A 6,961-nucleotide genomic window follows, 5' to 3' on the forward strand; every position below is an offset into this window, starting at 1 on the left:
CTAACCCCGGTAGTCCTTGGAATGTGTCATAAGCACCGCCTAGGATTTAAACACACTCCACTAGCACAACAGTAATACCATTACATTGGCACGTCCAACACACAATTTATATTACAAAAGAGGTTCAACGTAGATTACGTCAAGTTTTTCAGAGTTTTGCAACGGAAATTTCTACTACACGCACTCCATACATATGCAAAATAGAAGGCAAACACTATATGTCGATAGTGCCCTTCTCGTAGCCACCGGCTGTCTACTGCTCACCCGCACCTCCGTCCGCAGAGCAGAAGTACCCAAAGACGGTCTCCGGCTGCACATCACCTGCAACAATTTAAACGATAGCACCATGAGTACAAAGGGTACTCGCAGGACTTATTCGATAAGGGTATATACTTGCCCGACCTTAAGGAGAATGCATTTGGTTAGTAGCAAGGATATGTCAAAGTTTATAATTTTTGCATAAAAGCATTGAACTTTGATCAAGTTATAATAAAAAAAATACAAAGCATCTATAAACTCTATGTCATTCATCAATACAATTGCATAAGTAAAATGATCATGCATAACTTGAGATCAATCTTCCATGAACTCCATCGCGAGACTCTACATTGGAGCAAACCTCAAAGAGCGTGCTCACTATCCGAGAGCGCGGCTATTGCAATAGATTAAAGACCCTGCAGGGGTGTACAACTTTACCCACACGAGGACAAGACCAACGACCATACCCATGGCCAAGGATAAGTGTTGATTCATGCCTCAACCTTCCACACAAATACAACCGGCTATGAGCAAACGGTCGGGAAGGAAAAGTGCACCGGAACCGCCGATCACACTCCATCACAACTCGCACCGAATCCGATCACGGCAAGGTGTGACTCATACTAGTTGGCTTACCTTCCCATAATTAAGCATGTGGTTCGTACGGAAAAGTGCTCAAGAGACCGGCGACCAAAGAGACGGTCCTTGACCAACTTAAGCAAGACTAACCATTTGGACTCCTTTCCATCATGGCCCTACCATTCTTGCTTAAGTCCGAATCATTATTCACAGTTGCTCACATTTTATTCATCAATAACTAAAAAGGTAGAATTAATCAAACATCCTATAACTCACAAGCAGTGGTGCCCTTTCCACCTCTCGTCTTCTACCGAAGCTAAGCATGGCTAGGCATATAATCTGTGACTCCTAAACAAGCATACTCACCTAGATGGTAGTGTTCTAAACAAGGTTGGTAATGCATCAAATAGGTTCTAAGCAAGCATTGATATATATAGTAACTCATGCACAATCAAGACACTTATATAACCTTGATTGGTCCAAAATATGGGACAAAAGATGCTTAGGTGCCTACCATGAGTTTCAAAGGAAGCGTTGTCACCCACGATCTCCAACTCGTGCTCACACTCCTCTTGATCCGGTGTCACGGTCTCTACACGAGTGCAATGATGCTTGATAAGTAAAAATGCCATGGATGATTGCAATGCGATGCAAATGATATGAGAAAGCATAATTTATTAGTGCAAAACCATGATAAAAGAGGCTAAATATATAATACATATGGGGATCAAGTATAACTAAAAGCAATGGGATTAGATAACTATCAAAGGGTAATATTATAGGTGTTCCCGGACACTCCGGACTTCAGTCCGGACACTCTGAACAGGTAAAACCCGGATACTCTGGGTTTCGGCCCGGATACTCCGGGCTCCGGAGTTTGCCCCAGAGACTCTGGTAGCTCGACATGTGAATACTAACAAATCCGTTGCCGGCGATTTCGACCTCGGTTTGGGGTGAGGTTTGTTTCTAAAGGTTCATAGGAATGTGAGGAGTCTATTTTGATAGCTAAAACTAACATGCATTGGGGTTTGAGAGCTCTAGGTCATCAATGGTGAAGGTGCTCTAATGGCTCTAAACCTAGGGCAATGGAGATGGATCGGGGAAGGGGATGAGCTCACCGGCGACAAGTGCAACACCGGTAGGGCCTTGAAGATGGTGGGAGGGCTTGGTGAAGCTCGGGGTAGTCCTTCTTGCTTGGACCTTGAAGAAGGGGATGAAGATGAGGAACAAGCTTGTTGGGGAAGCTCCTCTCCAAAGAAGAATAAGGAGTTGGGGTGGCGCAGCTCGTCTGCGTCGACATCCAGCGTCCTCCGGCGATGCTCTGGCGGCGGGGGGGGGGGGGGCGTGATGCTCAATGGTGGGGGAGATGGTGGAGCTCCTCCATGGCTTGGAGCTTGAGAGAGAGAGAGTGAGGGGAGTGAATGGGAGAGGGAGAGAGAGGGCTGGAGGAGGTGTGCTAGTGCATGTAGACTCGGGCTGACACATGGACCCGATGAGGTGATGTGGCATCTAAGTGTTTGTGTGCTGGACACGCGTCCGCTACAGTAATTTCGGATACTCCAGGTTTCAGCCCGGATACTCAGGGCCAGCCCAACTCGGAGGTTTCGGATTGGAATCCGAGCATTCCGAAATTCCTACTAGTCTTGAAATTAATTGATGATATGTACATGATGACATGATTTATACTCAAATTAGTTTAGGGATGTTACAAATTCTTCCCCCCTTGGAAAAATCTTGTCCCGAGATTTCATTAAGAATCTAGAGATAGAGGATTGGTCATGGCTTAGGTTAGTGAATCAAACTAATTTGGAAGTGGTTTTGCCCAAGATCTTTTGGGTAATGGCTGACTGTCCTTAAGTCATGATCTTGCCTAAATTAGCTCAGTTTGGTGGTCTTCTCTAAAGCATAAGACAGCAACTAAGGAATCAACTCGATAGATTATGTATCAATTATCCTAGAATCTCTAGAATATCATAAACAAGATGACATGGAGAGAGGATTATGAATGCACATACTCATCCATGAATAAGTTAGGATAAGATTGTTAAAGTTGGTCTTCTTGTTCCCATGTTGCCTCACGCTCGGAATGGTGATTCCATTGAATTTTCACAAATTTGGTAGTCTTGTTTATAGTCTTGTGTTCCGCTCGATCAAGAATTCAGATATGATGCTCTTTGTAAGACAGATTGGGTTGAATATCAATATCTTCATAATTGGTGGCTTCTATAGGAACTCTTAGGCACTTCTTCAATTGAGTGACATGAAACACATCATGGATTGTTGATAGAGATTGTGGCAATTCCAATTGATAGGTGACAGCCCCACGCCTTGTCAAAATCCGAAATGGAGCAACATAGCGAGGAGCAAGCTTGCCTTTCCCTTGGAATCGTTGTGTGCCCTTGAAAGGTGTAACCTTGAGATAAACATGATCACCAATTTTAAAGCATACCTCTCTCCTGCGCCGATCTGCATAATATTTTTTGGCGAGATTGTGCTGCTTGTAGTCGTTCCTGAATGGTCTTCACCTTCTCTTCGGCCTCCATAACAATGTCCGGGCTAAAATATACTCGTTCTCCGGATTCCGACCAATTGAGAGGAGTTCTACAACTCCGTCCATATAAAGCTTCAAATGGTGACATCCCAATACTTGCTTGATAACTATTATTGTTGGAAAATTCAGCAAAAGATAAGCATTCATCTCAACTCTTCCCATAAATAATAGCACATAATCTGAGCATGTCTTCAAGAATTTGATTGACTCCTCGGTTAGAGGGAGATCCGGAGAGATGCTGATGGAGTGTCTCACCTTCCCGCAGCGAAGTTTGGTGCAGCAGTGGTTTCTTGATGTTGATGACGAGCGAAGCGATCTGTCGGCGAGGAGCGCAGCAACCTTCCGGCCTTGCCTCTCCCTGATCGATGCTTGTTGATGAAGCTTGGTTGTAGACTGCAAAAGCTCTTCACGCCGGCAGCTGGACCTGGACGATGCTTCAGGTGGCGATTGCTGAATCAGCGGAAGTGCGCCGGTGCCTTATTGGTAGGCTGACGGTAATTCTCGGTGATGGATTACCAGGGCAGCCTATCGGTGGTTTGGATGGTGAATGACGATCAGCGGAAGTATGCCGGTGCTTTTGGGCAGCCTGGCTGTACTCCTCGGTGATCGAATTGTGGGGGTGTATGGATGCTTTGGACGATGGATGGCCGGGGTTTTTTTTTCGTTGTCTGTGATCCTTGCACCCCATCGTGGCGTCCGTTACCACTTAAAGGAGTTTGGCCATGGTCATCACCGGCCAAGCAATTATAAGGAGCTATTCAATCGTCGTCATGCATTGCTGCAGAATCACACAGAAAGAGCATTCGGTGTTTTGAAGAAGCGCTTCCCTATCTTAAAATTTGGTACACATCACCCAATTGAGAACCAAGTGAAGATACCAGCAGCAGCAGTGTTATTTCACAATCTTATACGAATGTGTAATGGGGATGAGGGTTGGCTGGATCATCAACCAGATAACATACCACCAGAAGACTTTGTTGATCTTCCGGAAGTTGACGATCACTATAACAATGATGTGATGTAACTTACTAGTCAAATAGATAATGGGAATTATCTTAGGGATATGATTGCAATGAATATGTGAAATGACTACAGTCACAACCAGTCCTGATAAATGGTTGTTTTTTATAATGTAAGTTTATCTTTTATGAAAGGAATGCGTTACCTATTATGTGATAAGTCCAGACAATTTACATTAATAAGATTTCAATTTTGCCACTCTAAATTTGCACGTCTTAATTTAATTTAATTATCTGCAGTGGTTCGCAAAAGAGCAAATTGGAATTTAGAACTTGAAAAGGGTTTGGTTGAACTTCTACACTACCACAACAATGATTGTTACACAAGTCAGAATGGATGGTCCTCAGAGGCATGGAATAGAATTGTAAAAATGTTTCAAGAAAGGTTTACACATGTTTCTTTCTCAAAGATGCAAATTCAAGAGAAAGAGAAGGAACTGAAGAGGGATTACAACCTACTCAAAGAAGCTAAAAAACAAAGCGGGGTACATTGGAATGAAGTTTTGGGCCTTATTGAAGCTGAACCCCCAATTTGGGATAACATAATCCCCGTAAAGCTCAAAAATAACTTGAATTTCTGTTTTACATTTAGCTCTAAATTGCCTATTGGATTTACTGTTTTTCTTGTTGAAATCTAAAATAACTTCAATTTCTGTTTTCAACAGTCCTACCCTAAAGCTAAAAAGTTCCAGACCAAGCCTTTTCCTTCGTTTGACTCACTTGGAGAGTTGTATGATGGTAAATTTCCAATGATAAATATTTGACCTTCTTAATAAGTAAATATGCACTAATTTTCTTATGCTCACACTAATGGATATAATTTCTTGCTCAGGACATGTAGCTGAGGGATCCTTGAACTTCACATCTCTTGAGCCAACAACATTAGAACCAGCAAGGGGCACAAATGTCAGTGGTAGTGAGGCATTGGAGCTTCATGACAACAATTCTGCATAATTTGCCAATCTTGATGATGATGCCAGTGATGACGAAGTGAGGATCTTGCAACAGTCCGAGCCAAGATGTGTTGCTGCAATGGGATCAAATAGGCCTAGGCCTGCTGCAACAAGATCTGGAAAAGAAGCTGCTGCAACAAGTTCAGGAAAAGAACCTGCTGTATCAAGATCAAGAAAAGAACTTAATGCAACAAATGGAGGAGTCAAGGTTGGGAAAAAATAAAATTAAGAAAATATCACTGGCATGTTGAAGAATTACATGGCAATGAAAGCAAAGCAAATTGAAGAGGAGGCTGCAGAAAAAGCAAAGGCTGTAGCAGAAGAAGCTGATTACTCTATCATGAATTGCATAAGTCTTGTGAACAGTATTGAAGAACTCTGTAGTGAGGAAAAGGCTGAAGCTTTTGATGTGTTCAAGGATGCACAAAACAGGCAGATCTTCATGACCGCGGAACCTGTTGCACGCCTAATATGGCTGAGGAACAAAATGGTATGGTTACTAACATATATTGGTTCAGTCCTTGTGATTAGTAATGACATCTGCTCCTGATGTAACTAGTTTGTTACTCTTTGCTGCGGAAAGGGAGATGTTAATTCTGTATTGAGGGGTGGTTCTACTTTGGCTTGAGGTGATTGCTCTTTCTCAGCTTATTAGTAAAACAAAAATAAATACCTTGTTGTGCTGTCAGTGCTTTATTTATGCATAAATGCTTTACTTAAGCAGTTAACATCCTTTGATTCTCATGTTCACATATTCTTTTGTTTTAGGGCTAACTGATGCATATCAAGAGGTTTTGGTAGCAGGCAGCTTATTTTGTTTTGGGCTACTGATGCAAATCTGGAGGTCTTGGTAGCAGGCGACTTCTTTTGTTTCAGAGCTACTGATGCATATCAGGAGCTTTTGATAGCAGGCGACGTGTTTCTGATTTTTTTTAACCTGGTAACTATGCATGAGTAACTCCTTTGTGAGCATTTTCGAGAGCAATCTGGTTTGTCTTGTACTAGGGCAATGTACTGCCAAAAGTTGTTCCTTTCTGATATAATTTTGATGATGTCTTGTATCGGAATATAAGTGTACTGGCCTATTTGAATGCTATGGTACAAACTACAAGTGACCACATTGATCTAAACATATTTACGTGCACTTGTGCCTTTCATATCTCAGTGCTGATGTACTCCTTTTGTATTCAGATCAAGGCACCGTATGCATGTTTAGCCTATAAATTTTTGAATTAGCCTTGCAGTTTCGAGCATGTGAATTTTTAAATTGCTGTATTTCTAGTGCACGAAGTGATGAAGATGCATATTGCAATACGTCAATCCAAGTCATGCCAAATAACAACGCAATTCGATAATGGATGAACCTCCGACATGGAGGGGATAGGGTGGTGGGAGGGGATCCACCGAATACCCGCGGGGATTAATTCTACCTTGGATTGTGTTCCACAGTTGCCAAACGAAGCCTTAATGGGGAGGTCGGCGAGCGGCAATCGCGCCATCGTCTCAGACGTGCGCACGCAACTAGCGGCGTGCGTGGGTGCGCCCGTGCAGAGGCTTGGTCAATGATTATCCTTTTTATTTTACCGGAGGGGTTAAGCTTC

General features: G+C 42.8%; 1 long non-coding RNA gene across 1 annotated transcript; it reads left to right on the forward strand.

Annotated features, from left to right (window-relative positions):
- Window positions 1-5,917: 5,917 nt before the first annotated feature.
- Window positions 5,918-6,619, forward strand: LOC120658796. The gene is made up of 2 exons (XR_005668845.1): window positions 5,918-5,989; window positions 6,129-6,619. It is a non-coding gene; the product is annotated as an uncharacterized LOC120658796 (long non-coding RNA).
- The last annotated feature ends 342 nt before the right edge of the window (window positions 6,620-6,961 follow it).

Source organism: Panicum virgatum, chromosome 2N, assembly GCF_016808335.1.
Source record: "Panicum virgatum strain AP13 chromosome 2N, P.virgatum_v5, whole genome shotgun sequence".
NCBI classification, from domain to species: domain Eukaryota; kingdom Viridiplantae; phylum Streptophyta; class Magnoliopsida; order Poales; family Poaceae; genus Panicum; species Panicum virgatum.